Below are 17,751 nucleotides of genomic sequence, written 5' to 3' on the forward strand. Positions count from 1 at the left end.
AATGGTAAAATTGGATATCAGTCGACTCGGCATGTTGCCCTGAATCTAACAAGACCAATTTTATGATTTTTGGACAAACTGTTCAGAAGTTATAAGCAAAAATAGCCATTTTTCATATCTCTGGACCAGTAGGTGGCGCTGCGCCGAAACACAGCATGTAGCCTCAGTTCATGCTTGTGATGACATGTACCAATTTTGGTCTGAATCCGATAAAGCGTTGCGGAGATACAGCCCTACGACTGTTTTCGCAAGCGCTACGTAAAATTTGTTCGAGCGTTATTCGAAAACGGTTTGACGAATCAATTTGAATTCCATAACTTTTTATCAGCACTACCTGAAGATGATCTGGTTCAATTTTCGTGCAAATCGGACAAACCGTCTAGGACGAGTTCGAAAAAGTAGCTTTTTCAGGTCATTCAAAATGGCGGCCATATTTATATGCCGGAAAATGACATCATAGGGTGCACTCGAATCGACAAGAGCTCAGGAATCAGAGGAAAAAAGAATTTTGTTGATTGGCCTTACTGTTCAAAAGTTATTAGCAAAATAAAAGTGAAATTTTGGACAGGTGGTGGCGCTAGAGGGAATGACTTAGAAACACCAAAATTGGTGTATTTAATGTTGGGACTGTCCTCTATCAGAATGTCAAATCAAAACAACTTTCCCGCAATCGGTTCTATGGGCTGCCATAGACGCCCAGTCGGAAGAAACGGAAGAATAATAATAATTAAAGCTGCAAGCAGCATTTAGCGGGGCCAAGCACAATCAGATGACAAGACATGCCAACATTGCTGAAAGTGTCAGACCAACTGCAACAATGAGCAATTAAAGACATTAAAGAGGATTTTAGGCAAAATGCCTGAAAATTCATAGAAACAGTAAATAAAAATACGATTTAATGCATTATCACTTTCGACCAAGAGGTGGCGCAGTTACAAAACTGATGTGATGTGGTCAGAGTGAAGTGACAATGACACATACAAAGTTTGGTGTCAATATGTCAAGGCATTGCAGAGATAAAGCCTGAATAGTGCTTTTAGCATCATGCCTCAACTTTGCTGTTGCGCTACACGAAAACGGTTTCGTCAATCGAGACGAAATCGATAACTTTTAGTCGGCACGGTCTGGTGATTCTAGATGATACGATTCGATTTTGGTGAAAATCGGACAAACGGTGTAGGAGGAGTTCGAAAATGTATGTTTTGAATGAAAATCAAGATGGCGGACAGGAAGTTAGGCCAAATAAGGAAAACTATGGCTGCGTTCCAAACCGCATACTTCCCTACTATTTAGTATGGGAAAAAGAGTAGGCGAGCGAAAAAGTATGTATGAATCCAAAAGAGTAGGCGAGAATTACCTGGGTGACGTACTAATTATCGCGAGATTCGGACTTAAGTGCGTTCGAATATGCCTACTTTCCTACTATATAGTAGGCGAAAACAGTACGTGAAGGAAGCAGTACGTTCGAAACATCAGTATTCATAAAAGAGTAGGCGAGAAGTTCCCGGATGGCTTACTGCTTCCGCCCAGATTTTTGAGTGCTGATCCGTGGATACTCTTCTATCCCAGGAGGCCACGCGAGAGGATACGTCATAAAAAAGAAGAAGAAGGATAGGTCATACTCGAACGTGACGGAAAGGATGACGGACGAGACTGTTTTCAAATGTGAGTATTAAAACAAATGATCGCATGTGTTGAACTACTGTACAGTAAACTGTTGAATTGTTGAAGATGTAAAGACGCTATATTTGTGATTTTGCTGTAAATCACATTTTATTATGTAGCTAACAGAGGAGCTCCAGCAAGGACACATACGTCACCAAAGTGGATTTGCATACATTTTAAACCGTATACATCTTAAATACAATTACTAAATGTCTATTTAATATCTGGCAAGAAAATCTTCTATAAGAATTGCAGATTACTACGTCTAATAGATATGAAATAGGCATCTGAGTGATGTGTGCTATTATGTAGAACAAATCTATAACTAAACATAAGTTATCTATTTTATTTGTCCATTACTGTTGATAAATTGAGGAACATTTATGTTGGATAAAAAGTTAAAACAACCTCAACATGTAAATGTAGTGTTGAGTTCATAAATCACAGAGGTAATGTGAATCTCGTCTGGATGTTACAGGGACAGATGAACAGTGTGTTTATCCGGTGGAGAGTGGCTCATGAAGCTGAATGCTGCCATCAAAGGCTTTGTGACATTACAGAAATGAATAAATATTTAAATCTTAAGTTGTAGTTTATTTTAATTATTGTAATTTCAAACAGAGCTATTACAGCACTTTTCTGATTCTTGATTTCTGTGCATTTGCTGCAGATCTTTTGTGGTGGAGCAGGACCTGCAAAGAAAGATGATGGCGACATTTGTGGAAAAAAAGCGTTTTTGTCTTCTAAATAATACTGAAATCAAATGACATTGTGCGGTTAAATGACTGCTTTTGTGTTATGTTTGTGCATTTTTGTAGGATCTGAAATGTCAGCAGGCTGGTGTGAGCACTGAGGATGAGGAGCCCAGAGCTGAATCCTGGAGATGGTGCCATGGACGAGAGCCTCCATCACTCCACCAGCCCTTACGAGACCCTCCATCACTCCACCTGCCCTTATTGCCTCAGATTGTGAAGCACAACACATCACGCAACAACCTCCGACACAAAGGCACGGCTCACCTCTGGCGGTCAGCTGATTCATCAGAATAAAGCCGCAGAATGGGAACCGCTGTGTTGAGATGGCAGAAGGATGTGGGGTTCAGCGCCTGTAGCCTATATACATACATGATTGTAGTTTGAATAAAGCTTTGTTTCATGTGTTGACTTGTATATGCATTCTTTGACTAATTTATTACGGTAATATTTCTCATTGTTGTCAGTAAATAAAATATAATTATTTAATTAATGCTTTATTTATTGTTTGAATGAAAATGTAGATATGTTCACGTACACATCTAGAGTGTATTCATACATAGCTATTTCAAATGACATACATTACATTTAGTTTGTTTTATTGAATTATATCATTTTCAGTAAAAAGTAATATAATTAATTGGTCAGCACAAGTTGTTATTGTATGTTTTGGGGTGGGATAGCAATGCAATTCATTCTGGGGTAAAATTAATTTTTAATAATGATACTTAGCCTAAATTTTTCGAGTATAAAATCAACAGTTTTCTCCAAAGGCGAATCTTCACACAGCTGCCCAACGTCTCCTTTGTGCAGACATTACAAACGCTGAGGAAAACCGTCCTAGGTAGGGCTGTCCAGTTACTGATGTTATGAGGTATATATATATATATGCATGTATATATATATATATATATATATATATATATATATATCATGGGTTTGCAAACATAATATGAGATTTTATACACAAGAAAAAGTAACCTATAAGGTTGAATATCTTAATACATATTTTCTTAATTAATGATATAATACATTTAAAAAATGCATTTTTTGTTATTTATAAGCCTGAGGGATGAAACGAGAGTTAAATTTAACAGGAAAAAGAGGAAAACAAAGCAGTAAGCCACTTTTGCTTATGGATGAAAATGTTTGGATATAAAATAAAGAAATCAACAACATAGTCAAGAGATGACAATTTTGGGATTTCGTTATAAAAATAAATATCGTTAAGGATAAAACGGTGGGTCACATTAGTAGGGTTAAATATAAGAACTTAAATCAACCCTAAATGTACTCACAAAATAAATGGGCAGCAGTTTCTTCAAAAAGACCACAAAATGAGCAAGTTTAATCAATATCAAGATATTTACAGATAGATGAATTAAACGTGTCGTTCAAATCTTTTAAGTTGTTGCGCGTGTGATAACGCGTCGTAGGTCACATGATAACGTCAACATGGCAGATGTCCGGTTCACATTCATACTCAACGAGATCTGGCTATAAAGTACCTACTCTTTTAGCGCTCGTTAAGTAAGTACTTATTGAAATTGAGTACCTACTCATTGAGTATGCGGTTTGGAACGCAGCCTCTGTTTCTATGTTCTCGGCTTGACCCAAGGAATCTATTAATACCAGTGGCATTTCAATGGGCAGATTTATTCAACAGTTATTAGCATTTTTAGAAGTTTTGTTATAACTTTTGACCAAAAGGTGGCGCTGTCTTGAAATATGTTGGGTACTTTCAGGAAATGGTGCTGAAGGCACTTTCTGAGTTTCATTAAATAACACCAATGCATTTGTTTAGTATAGCATTTTATTTCACAAAACTGTATTGAAGTCAATGGGAATTTCATGTTTTGTTCTATTATAGCGCCACCAAGAGGCTCAGTCACACCATTTTTTTTACGTGTCCTCAGAGTGAGCCCATACATATCTCTGTCAATTTTGGTGAAAATATCTCAATTCGCTTCAGAGTTATAGACATTTATATGAAAAAACACGTAAAAAATGACTGACACATGACTTTGATTGAATTTTACTACCCCTTACTATCAATATTTTCGCATTTGGGCATTGGCGTATAGCTATCGACCTATGTTTCCAAACTTCTGACGGTGGTTTCGTCTCGATCAGACTAGCGGTTTCGCAGATATAGCCAAATGTTTTTTAAGCGCTAAATCACAACGCTACACAAACCGTAAGGCGAAACCTAGCATGTTTGGTATCGTAGGACTCGGCAAGGATTCAGGAGTCTAATTAGATGAGTCTCGTGAAAATAAGTCGACCACACCCAAAGTTATAAGCATTTGAATAAAAAGATTAACCACTAGGTGGCGCTGTTTCAAAACTTCTCAGGCTCCTTCAGGACATCGTGCTGATGACCCATACCAAGTTTCGTAACAATCCGTTCATGCGTTCTTAAAATACAGCATTTTAGCACAAAATTCAAAATGGCCGACAGTCAAAATGCCGATACTGTAAAATTGGATATCAGTCGACTCGGCATTTTGCCCTGAATCTAACAAGACCAATTTTATGATTTTTGGACAAACTGTTCAGAAGTTATAAGCAAAAATAGCCATTTTTCATATCTCTGGACCAGTAGGTGGCGCTGCGCCGAAACGCAGCATGTAGCCTCAGGTCATGCTTGTGATGACATGTACCAAGTTTGGTCTGAATACGATAAAGCGTTGCGAAGATACAGCCTTACGACTGTTTTCGCAAGCGCTACGTAAAATTTGTTCGAGCGTTTATTGAAAACGGTTTGACAAATCAACTAGATTTTAATAACTTTTTGTCAGCACTGCCTGAAGATGATCTGGTTCAATTTTCGTGCAAATCGGAGAAACTGTCTAGGACGAGTTCGAAAAAGTAGGTTTTGAGAATAATTCAACATGGCGGCCATGTTTTTATGACGGAAAATGACGACATAGGGTGCAATCGAATCGGCATGAGCTCAGGAATCAGAGGAAATAAGAATTTTGTTGATTGGCCTTACGGTTCAAAAGTTATTAGCAAAACAAAAGTGAAATTTTGGACAGGTGGTGGCGCTAGAGGGAATGACTTAGACACACCAAAATTGGTGTATTTAATGTTGGGACTGTCCTCTATCAGAATGTCAAACCATTACAACTTTCCCGCAATCGGTTCTATGGGCTGCCATAGACTCCCAGAGTGGAAGAAGAATAATAATAATAATAATAATAATAAATATAGCTGCAAGCAGCCATTACCGGGGCCAAGCAGAATAAGACGACAAGACATGGCTGAAAGTGTCAGATCAACTGCAACAATGAGCAATTAAAGACATTTAAAGAGGATTTTAGGCGAAATGGCTGAAAAATCATAGAAAGAGTAATTAAAAATATGATTTAATTGATTGTCACTTTTGACCATTAGGTGGCGCTGTCTCAAAATATTTTGGGTACCTTCAGGGGATGGTGCTGATGGCACATTCTGAGTTTCGTAATATTACACCAATGCATTTGTTTAGTATAGCACTTTATTTCACAAAACTGTATTGAAGTCAATGGGAATTTCATGTTTTGTTCTATTATAGCGCCACCAAGAGGCTCAGTCCCACAATTTTTTTTATGTGTCCTCAGAGTGAGCCCATACATATGTGTGTCGATTTTGGTGAAAATATCTCAATTCGCTTCAGAGTTATAGACATTTATATGAAAAAACACGTAAAAAATGACTGACACATGACTTTGATTGGAATTTACTACCCCTAAACATCAATATTTTCGCATTTGGGCATTGGCGTATAGCTATCGACCTATGTTTCCAAACTTCTGACGGTGGTTTCGTCTCGATCGGACAAACGGTTTCGAAGATATAGCCAAATGTTTTTTAAGCGCTAAATCACAACGCTACACAAACCGTAAGGCGAAACCTAGCATGTTTGGTATCGTAGGACTCGGCAACGATTCAGGAGTCTAAAAAGATGAGTTTCGTGAAAATAAGTTGACCACACCCAAAGTTATAAGCATTTGAAAAAAAAAATTCACCACTAGGTGGCGCTGTTTCGAAACTTCTCAGGCTCATTCAGGGCATTGTGCTGATGACCCATACCACGTTTCGTAACAATCCGTTCATGCAGTCATAAAATACAGAATTTTAGCACAAAATTCAAAATGGCCGACAGCCAAAATGACCGATATGGTCAAATTGGACATCAGTCGACTCGGCATGTTGCCCTGAATCTAACGAGACCAATTTTATGATTTTTGGACAAACTGTTCAGAAGTTATAAGCAAAAATAGCCATTTTTCATATCTCCGGACCAGTAGGTGGCGCTGCGCCGAAACACAGCATGTAGCCTCAGGTCATGCTTGTGAGTACAAGTACCAAGTTTGGTCTGAATACGATAAACCGTTGCGGAGATACGGCCTTACGACCGTTTTTGCTAGCGCTACGTAAAATGTATTCGTGCGTTTATCGAAAACGGTTTGACGAATCAATTTGAATTCCATAACTTTTTGTCAGCACTACCTGAAGATGATCTGGTTCAATTTTCGTGCAAATCGGACAAACCGTCTAGGACGAGTTCGAAAAAGTAGGTTTTTAGAAAAATTCAAAATGGCGGCCATATTTTAATGACGTAAAATTACGTCATAGGGTGCAATCGAATTGCCATGAGCTCAGAAATCAGAGGAAACAAGAATTTAGCTGATTGGCCTTACGGTTCAAAAGTTATTAGCAAAATAAAAGTGAAATTTTGGACAGGTGGTGGCGCTAGAGGGAATGACTTAGAAACACCAAAATTGGTGTATTTAATGTTGGGACTGTCCTCTATCAGAATGTCAAACCAAAACAACTTTCCCGCGCTCGGTTCTATGGGCTGCCATAGACTCCCATGGCGGAAGAAGAATAATAATAATAATAATAATTAAAGCTGCAAGCAGCATTTAGCGGGGCCAAGCACAATCAGATGACAAGACATGCCAACATTGCTGAAAGTGTCAGACCAACTGCAACAATGAGCAATTAAAGACATTAAAGAGGATTTTAGGCAAAATGCCTGAAAATTCATAGAAAGAGTAAATAAAAATATGATGTAATGCATTATCACTTTCTACCAATAGGTGGCGCAGTTACAAAACTGATGTGATGTGGTCAGAGTGAAGTGACAATGACACATACAAAGTTTGGTGTCAATATGTCAAGGCATTGCAGAGATAAAGCCTGAATAATGTTTTTAGCATCATGCCTCAACTTTGCTGCTGCGCTATACGAAAACGGTTTCGTCAATCGAGACAAAATCGATAATTTTTAGTCGGCACGGTCTGGAGATGATACGATTCGATTTTGGTGAAAATCGGACAAACGGTGTAGGAGGAGTTCGAAAATGTATGTTTTGAATGAAAATCAAGATGGCGGACAGGAAGTTAGGCCAAATAAGGAAAACTTGGTTTCTATGTTCTCGGCTTGACCCAAGGAATCTATTAATACCAGTGGCATTTCAATAGGCAGATTTATTCAAAAGTTATTAGCATTTTTAGAAGTTTTGTTATAACTTTTGACCACTAGGTGGCGCTGTCTTGAAATATGTTGGGTACTTTCAGGAAATGGTGCTGAAGGCGCTTTGAGTTTCATTAAATAACACCAATGCATTTGTTTAGTATAGCATTTTATTTCACAAAACTGTATTGAAGTCAATGGGAATTTCATGTTTTGTTCTATTATAGCGCCACCAAGAGGCTCAGTCACACCATTTTTTTTATGTGTCCTCAGAGTGAGCCCATACATATGTGTGTCAATTTTGGTGAAAATATCTCAATTCGCTTCGGAGTTATAGACATTTATATGAAAAAACACGTAAAAAATGACTGACACATGACTTTGATTGGATTTTACTACCCCTTACTATCAATATTTTCGCATTTGGGCATTGGCGTTTAGCTATCGACCTATGTTTCCAAACTTCTGACGGTGGTTTCGTCTCGATCAGACTAGCGGTTTCGCAGATATAGCCAAATGTTTTTTAAGCGCTAAATCACAACGCTACACAAACCGTAAGGCGAAACCTAGCATGTTTGGTATCTTAGGACTCGGCAAGGATTCAGGAGTCTAATTAGATGAGTCTCGTGAAAATAAGTCGACCACACCCAAAGTTATAAGCATTTGAATAAAAAGATTAACCACTAGGTGGCGCTGTTTCGAAACTTCTCAGGCTCCTTCAGGACATCGTGCTGATGACCCATACCAAGTTTCGTAACAATCCGTTCATGCGTTCTTAAAATACAGCATTTTAGCACAAAATTAAAAATGGCCGACAGTCAAAATGGCCGATATGGTAAAATTGGATATCAGTCGACTTGGCATTTTGCCCTGAATCTAACAAGACCAATTTTATGATTTTTGGACAAACTGTTCAGAAGTTATAAGCAAAAATAGCCATTTTTCATATCTCTGGACCAGTAGGTGGCGCTGCGCCGAAACGCAGCATGTAGCCTCAGGTCATGCTTGTGATGACATGTACCAAGTTTGGTCTGAATACGATAAAGCGTTGCGAAGATACAGCCTTACGACTGTTTTCGCAAGCGCTACGTAAAATTTGTTCGAGCGTTTATTGAAAACGGTTTGACAAATCAACTAGATTTTAATAACTTTTTGTCAGCACTGCCTGAAGATGATCTGGTTCAATTTTCGTGCAAATCGGACAAACCGTCTAGGACGAGTTCGAAAAAGTAGGTTTTGAGAATAATTCAAAATGGCGGCCATGTTTCTATGACGGAAAATGACGACATAGGGTGCAATCGAATCGGCATGAGCTCAGGAATCAGAGGAAATAAGAATTTTGTTGATTGGCCTTACGGTTCAAAAGTTATTAGCAAAACAAAAGTGACATTTTGGACAGGTGGTGGCGCTAGAGGGAATGACTTAGACACACCAAAATTGGTGTATTTAATGTTGGGACTGTCCTCTATCAGAATGTCAAACCATTACAACTTTCCCGCAATCGGTTCTATGGGCTGCCATAGACTCCCAGAGTGGAAGAAGAATAATAATAATAATAATAATAATAATAATAATTAAAGCTGCAAGCAGCATTTAGCGGGGCCAAGCACAATCAGATGACAAGACATGCCAACATTGTTGAAAATGTCAGACCAACTGCAACAATGAGCAATTAAAGACATTAAAGAGGATTTTAGGCAAAATGCCTGAAAATTCATAGAAACAGTAAATAAAAATATGATGTAATGCATTATCACTTTCTACCAATAGGTGGCGCAGTTACAAAACTGATGTGATGTGGTCAGAGTGAAGTGACAATGACACATACAAAGTTTGGTGTCAATATGTCAAGGCATTGCAGAGATAAAGCCTGAATAGTGCTTTTAGCATCATGCCTCAACTTTGCTGCTGCGCTATACAAAAACGGTTTCGTCAATCGAGACGAAATCGATAACTTTTAGTCGGCACGGTCTGGAAATGATACGATTCGATTTTGGTGAAAATCGGACAAACGGTGTAGGAGGAGTTCGAAAATGTATGTTTTGAATGAAAATCAAGATGGCGGACAGGAAGTTAGGCCAAATAAGGAAAACTTGGTTTCTATGTTCTCGGCTTGAGCCAATGAATCTATTAAGACCAGTGGCATTTCAATAGGCAGATTTATTCAAAAGTTATTAGCATTTTTAGAAGTTTGGTTATAACTTTTGACCACTAGGTGGCGCTGTCTTGAAATATGTTGGGTACTTTCAGGAAATGGTGCTGAAGGCACTTTCTGAGTTTCATTAAATAACACCAATGCATTTGTTTAGTATAGCATTTTATTTCACAAAACTGTATTGAAGTCAATGGGAATTTCATGTTTTGTTCTATTATAGCGCCACCAAGAGGCTCAGTCACACCATTTTTTTTACGTGTCCTCAGAGTGAGCCCATACATATGTGTGTCAATTTTGGTGAAAATATCTCAATTCGCTTCGGAGTTATAGACATTTATATGAAAAAACACGTAAAAAATGACTGACACATGACTTTGATTGAATTTTACTACCCCTTACTATCAATATTTTCGCATTTGGGCATTGGCGTATAGCTATCGACCTATGTTTCCAAACTTCTGACGGTGGTTTCGTCTCGATCAGACTAGCGGTTTCGCAGATATAGCCAAATGTTTTTTAAGCGCTAAATCACAACGCTACACAAACCGTAAGGCGAAACCTAGCATGTTTGGTATCGTAGGACTCGGCAAGGATTCAGGAGTCTAATTAGATGAGTCTCGTGAAAATAAGTCGACCACACCCAAAGTTATAAGCATTTGAATAAAAAGATTAACCACTAGGTGGCGCTGTTTCGAAACTTCTCAGGCTCCTTCAGGACATCGTGCTGATGACCAATACCAAGTTTCGTAACAATCCGTTCATGCGTTCTTAAAATACAGCATTTTAGCACAAAATTCAAAATGGCCGACAGTCAAAATGGCTGATATGGTAAAATTGGATATCAGTCGACTCGGCATTTTGCCCTGAATCTAACAAGACCAATTTTATGATTTTTGGACAAACTGTTCAGAAGTTATAAGCAAAAATAGCCATTTTTCATATCTCTGGACCAGTAGGTGGCGCTGCGCCGAAACGCAGCATGTAGCCTCAGGTCATGGTTGTGATGACATGTACCAAGTTTGGTCTGAATACGATAAAGCGTTGCGAAGATACAGCCTTACGACTGTTTTCGCAAGCGCTAAGTAAAATTTGTTCGAGCGTTTATTGAAAACGGTTTGACAAATCAACTAGATTTTAATAACTTTTTGTCAGCACTGCCTGAAGATGATCTGGTTCAATTTTCGTGCAAATCGGACAAACTGTCTAGGACGAGTTCGAAAAAGTAGGTTTTGAGAATAATTCAAAATGGCGGCCATGTTTTTATGACGGAAAATGACGACATAGGGTGCAATCGAATCGGCATGAGCTCAGGAATCAGAGGAAAAAATAATTTTGTTGATTGGCCTTACGGTTCAAAAGTTATTAGCAAAACAAAAGTGAAATTTTGGACAGGTGGTGGCGCTAGAGGGAATGACTTAGACACACCAAAATTGGTGTATTTAATGTTGGGACTGTCCTCTATCAGAATGTCAAACCATTACAACTTTCCCGCAATCGGTTCTATGGGCTGCCATAGACTCCCAGAGCGGAAGAAGAATAATAATAATAATAATTAAAGCTGCAAGCAGCATTTAGCGGGGCCAAGCACAATCAGATGACAACACATGCCAACATTGCTGAAAGTGTCAGACCAACTGCAACAATGAGCAATTAAAGACATTAAAGAGGATTTTAGGCAAAATGCCTGAAAATACATAGAAACAGTAAATAAAAATATGATGTAATGCATTATCACTTTCTACCAATAGGTGGCGCAGTTACAAAACTGATGTGATGTGGTCAGAGTGAAGTGACAATGACACATACAAAGTTTGGTGTCAATATGTCAAGGCATTGCAGAGATAAAGCCTGAATAGTGCAATTAGCATCATGCCTCAACTTTGCTGCTGCGCTATACGAAAACGGTTTCGTCAATCGAGACGAAATCGATAAGTTTTAGTCGGCACGGTCTGGAGATGATACGATTCGATTTTGGTGAAAATCGGACAAACGGTGTAGGAGGAGTTCGAAAATGTATGTTTTGAATGAAAATCAAGATGGCGGACAGGAAGTTAGGCCAAATAAGGAAAACTTGGTTTCTATGTTCTCGGCTTGACCCAAGGAATCTATTAATATCAGTGGCATTTCAATAGGCAGATTTATTCAAAAGTTATTAGCATTTTTAGAAGTTTTGTTATGACTTTTGACCACTAGGTGGCGCTGTCTTGAAATATGTTGGGTACTTTCAGGAAATGGTGCTGAAGGCACTTTCTGAGTTTCATTAAATAACACCAATGCATTTGTTTAGTATAGCATTTTATTTCACAAAACTGTATTGAAGTCAATGGGAATTTCATGTTTTGTTCTATTATAGCGCCACCAAGAGGCTCAGTCACACCATTTTTTTTACGTGTCCTCAGAGTGAGCCCATACATATGTGTGTCAATTTTGGTGAAAATATCTCAATTCGCTTCGGAGTTATAGACATTTATATGAAAAAACACGTAAAAAATGACTGACACATGACTTTGATTGAATTTTACTACCCCTTACTATCAATATTTTCGCATTTGGGCATTGGCATATAGCTATCGACCTATGTTTCCAAACTTCTGACGGTGGTTTCGTCTCGATCAGACTAGCGGTTTCGCAGATATAGCCAAATGTTTTTTAAGCGCTAAATCACAACGCTACACAAACCGTAAGGCGAAACCTAGCATGTTTGGTATCGTAGGACTCGGCAAGGATTCAGGAGTCTAATTAGATGAGTCTCGTGAAAATAAGTCGACCACACCCAAAGTTATAAGCATTTGAATAAAAAGATTAACCACTAGGTGGCGCTGTTTCGAAACTTCTCAGGCTCCTTCAGGACATTGTGCCTATGACCCATACCAAGTTTCGTAACAATCCGTTCATGCGTTCTTAAAATACAGCATTTTAGCACAAAATTCAAAATGGCCGACAGTCAAAATGGCCTATATGGTCAAATTGGATATCAGTCGACTCAGCATGTCGCCCTGAATCTAACGAGACCAATTTTATGATTTTTGGACAAAATGTTCAGAAGTTATAAGCAAAAATAGCCATTTTTCATATCTCCGGACCAGTAGGTGGCGCTGCGCCGAAACGCAGCATGTAGCCTCAGGTCATGCTTGTGATGACATATACCAAGTTTGGTCTGAATACGATAAACCGTTGCGAAGATACAGCCTTACGACTGTTTTCGCAAGCGCTACGTAAAATTTGTTCGAGCGTTTATCGAAAACGGTTTGACAAATCAACTAGATTCTAATAACTTTTTGTCAGCACTGCCTGAAGATGATCTGGTTCAATTTTCGTGCAAATCGGACAAACCGTCTAGGACGAGTTCGAAAAAGTAGGTTTTGAGAATAATTCAAAATGGCGGCCATATTTTAATGACGGAAAATGACGTCATAGGATGCAATCGAATAGTCATGAGCTCAGGAATCAGAGGAAAAAAGAAGTTTGTTGATTGGCCTTACGGTTCAAAAGTTATTAGCAAAATAAAAGTGAAATTTTGGACAGGTGGTGGCGCTAGAGGGAATGACTTAGAAACACCAAAATTGGTGTATTTAATGTTGGGACTGTCCTCTATCAGAATGTCAAACCAAAACAACTTTCCCGCAATCGGTTCTATGGGCTGCCATAGACTCCAAGAGCGGAAGAAGAATAATAATAAATATAGCTGCAAGCAGCCATTACCGGGGCCAAGCAGAATAAGACGACAAGACATGGCTGAAAGTGTCAGATCAACTGCAACAATGAGCAATTAAAGACATTTAAAGAGGATTTTAGGCGAAATGGCTGAAAAATCATAGAAAGAGTAATTAAAAATATGATTTAATTGATTGTCACTTTTGACCATTAGGTGGCGCTGTCTCAAAATATTTTGGGTACCTTCAGGGGATGGTGCTGATGGCACATTCTGAGTTTTGTAATATTACACCAATGCATTAGTTCAGTATAGCATTTTATTTCACAAAACTGTATTGAAGTCAATGGGAATTTCATGTTTTGTTCTGTTATAGCGCCACCAAGAGGCTCAAGTCCCGCAATTTTTTTACGTGTCCTCAGAGTGAGCCCATACATATGTGTGTCGATTTTGGTGAAAATATCTCAATTCGTTTCAGAGTTATAGACATTTATGTGAAAAAACACGTAAAAAATGACTGACACATGACTTTGATTGGAATTTACTACCCCTAAACATCAATATTTTCGCATTTGGGCATTGGCGTATAGCTATCGACCTATGTTTCCAAACTTCTGACGGTGGTTTCGTCTCGATCGGACAAACGGTTTCGAAGATATAGCCAAATGTTTTTTAAGCGCTAAATCACAACGCTACACAAACCGTGAGGCGAAACCTAGCATGTTTGGTATCGTTGGACTCGGCAAGGATTCAGGAGTCTAATGAGATGAGTTTGGTGAAAATAAGTCAACCACACCCAAAGTTATAAGCATTTGAAAAAAAAAATTCACCACTAGGTGGCGCTGTTTCGAAACTTCTCACGCTCCTTCAGAACATCGTGCTGATGACCCATACCAAGTTTCGTAACAATCCGTTCATGCGTTCTTAAAATACAGCATTTTAGCACAAAATTCAAAATGGCCGACAGTCAAAATGGCCGATATGGTCAAATTTGATATCAGTCGACTCGGCATGTTGCCCTGAATCTAACGAGACCAATTTTATGATTTTTGGACAAATTGTTCAGAAGTTATAAGCAAAAATAGCCCTTTTTCATATCTCCGGACCAGTAGGTGGCGCTGCGCCGAAACGCAGCATGTAGCCTCAGGTCATGCTTGTGATGACCTGTACCAATTTTGGTCTGAATCCGATAAAGCGTTGCGGAGATACAGCCCTACGACTGTTTTCGCAAGCGCTACGTAAAATGTGTTCGAGCGTTATTCGAAAACGGTTTGACGAATCAATTTGAATTCCATAACTTTTGGTCAGCACTGCCTGAAGATGATCTGGTTCAATTTTCGTGCAAATCGGACAAACCGTCTAGGACGAGTTCGAAAAAGTAGCTTTTTCAGCACATTCAAAATGGCGACCATATTTATAAGCCGGAAAATGACGTCATAGGGTGCAATCGAATCGGCATGAGCTCAGGAATCAGAGGAAAAAAGAATTTTGTTGATTGGCCTTACGCTTCAAAAGTTATTAGCATAATAAAAGTGAAACTTTGGACAGGTGGTGGCGCTAGAGGGAGTGACTTAGAAACACCAAAATTGGTGTATTTAATGTTGGGACTGTCCTCTATCAGAATGTCAAACCAAAACAACTTTCCCGCAATCGGTTCTATGGGCTGCCATAGACTCCCATGGCGGAAGAAGAATAATAATAATAATAAAGCTGCAAGCAGCATTTAGCGGGGCCAAGCACAATCAGATGACAAGACATGCCAACATTGCTGAAAGTGTCAGACCAACTGCAACAATGAGCAATTAAAGACATTAAAGAGGATTTTAGGCAAAATGCCTGAAAATTCATAGAAACAGTAAATAAAAATATGATGTAATGCATTATCACTTTCTACCAATAGGTGGCGCAGTTACAAAACTGATGTGATGTGGTCAGAGTGATGTGACAATGACACATACAAAGTTTGGTGTCAATATGTCAAGGCATTGCAGAGATAAAGCCTGAATAGTGCTTTTAGCATCATGCCTCAAATTTGCTGCTGCGCTATACGAAAACGGTTTCGTCAATCGAGACGAAATCGATAACTTTTAGTCGGCACGGTCTGGAGATGATACGATTCGATTTTGGTGAAAATCGGACAAACGGTGTAGGAGGAGTTCGAAAATTTATGTTTTGAATGAAAATCAAGATGGCGGACAGGAAGTTAGGCCAAATAAGGAAAACTTGGTTTCTATGTTCTCGGCTTGAGCCAAGGAATCTATTAATACCAGTGGCATTTCAATAGGCAGATTTATTCAAAAGTTATTAGCATTTTTAGAAGTTTTGTTATAACTTTTGACCACTAGGTGGCGCTGTCTTGAAATATGTTGGGTACTTTCAGGAAATGGTGCTGAAGGCACTTTCTGAGTTTCATTAAATAACACCAATGCATTTGTTTAGTATAGCATTTTATTTCACAAAACTGTATTGAAGTCAATGGGAATTTCATGTTTTGTTCTATTATAGCGCCACCAAGAGGCTCAGTCACACCATTTTTTTTATGTGTCCTCAGAGTGAGCCCATACATATGTGTGTTAATTTTGGTGAAAATATCTCAATTCGCTTCAGAGTTATAGACATTTGTATGAAAAAACACGTAAAAAATGACTGACACATGACTTTGATTGGATTTTACTACCCCTTACTATCAATATTTTCGCATTTGGGCATTGGCGTATAGCTATCGACCTATGTTTCCAAACTTCTGACGGTGGTTTCGTCTCGATCAGACTAGCGGTTTCGAAGATATAGCCAAATGTTTTTTAAGCGCTAAATCACAACGCTACACAAACCGTAAGGCGAAACCTAGCATGTTTGGTATCGTAGGACTCGGCAAGGATTCAGGAGTCTAATTAGATGAGTTTCGTGAAAATATGTCGACCACACCCAAAGTTATAAGCATTTGAATAAAAAGATTAACCACTAGGTGGCGCTGTTTCGAAACTTCTCAGGCTCCTTCAGGACATCGTGCTGATGACCCATACCAAGTTTCGTAACAATCCGTTCATGCGTTCTTAAAATACAGCATTTTAGCACAAAATTCAAAATGGCCGACAGTCAAAATGGCCGATATGGTAAAATTGGATATCAGTCGACTCAGCATGTCGCCCTGAATCTAACGAGACCAATTTTATGATTTTTGGACAAACTGTTCAGAAGTTATAAGCAAAAATAGCCATTTTTCATATCTCCGGACCAGTAGGTGGCGCTGCGCCGAAACGCAGCATGTAGCCTCAGGTCATGCTTGTGATGACATATACCAAGTTTGGTCTGAATACGATAAAGCTTTGCGAAGATACAGCCTTACGACTGTTTTCGCAAGCGCTACGTAAAATTTGTTCGAGCGTTTATCGAAAACGGTTTGACGAATCAACTAGATTCTAATAACTTTTTGTCAGCACTGCCTGAAGATGATCTGGTTCAATTTTCGTGCAAATCGGACAAACCGTCTAGGACGAGTTCGAAAAAGTAGGTTTTGAGAGTAATTCAAAATGGCGGCCATATTTTAATGACGGAAAATGACGTCATAGGATGCAATCGAATCGTCATGAGCTCAGGAATCAGAGGAAAAAAGAAGTTTGTTGATTGGCCTTACGGTTCAAAAGTTATTAGCAAAATAAAAGTGAAATTTTGGACAGGTGGTGGCGCTAGAGGGAATGACTTAGAAACACCAAAATTGGTGTATTTAATGTTGGGACTGTCCTCTATCAGAATGTCAAACCAAAACAACTTTCCCGCAATCGGTTCTATGGGCTGCCATAGACTCCAAGAGCGGAAGAAGAATAATAATAATAAGAACGCGAACGAAAACAATAGGTGCCCGCACCTTCGGTGCTTGGCCCCTAATTAAAGCTGCAAGCAGCATTTAGCGGGGCCAAGCACAATCAGATGACAAGACATGCCAACATTGCTGAAAGTGTCAGACCAACTGCAACAATGAGCAATTAAAGACATTAAAGAGGATTTTAGGCAAAATGCCTGAAAATTCATAGAAAGAGTAAATAAAAATATGATGTAATGCA

At 38.8% G+C, this 17,751-nt stretch overlaps 2 long non-coding RNA genes across 2 annotated transcripts in view; one reads left to right on the forward strand and one right to left on the reverse strand.

Moving 5' to 3' along the window:
• The window catches only part of LOC309480368, a 36,662-nt gene that overhangs the window by 16,813 nt on the left and 2,098 nt on the right, over positions 1-17,751 (reverse strand). The window lies entirely within an intron of this gene.
• Positions 1,263-2,840, forward strand: LOC309480414. Its single transcript, XR_014199639.1, has 2 exons — positions 1,263-1,665; positions 2,144-2,840. It is a non-coding gene; the product is annotated as an uncharacterized lncRNA (long non-coding RNA).

The sequence above is a fragment of the Leuciscus leuciscus genome, assembly GCF_965113295.1.
Source record: "Leuciscus leuciscus genome assembly, chromosome: 18".
Classification (NCBI taxonomy): domain Eukaryota; kingdom Metazoa; phylum Chordata; class Actinopteri; order Cypriniformes; family Leuciscidae; genus Leuciscus; species Leuciscus leuciscus.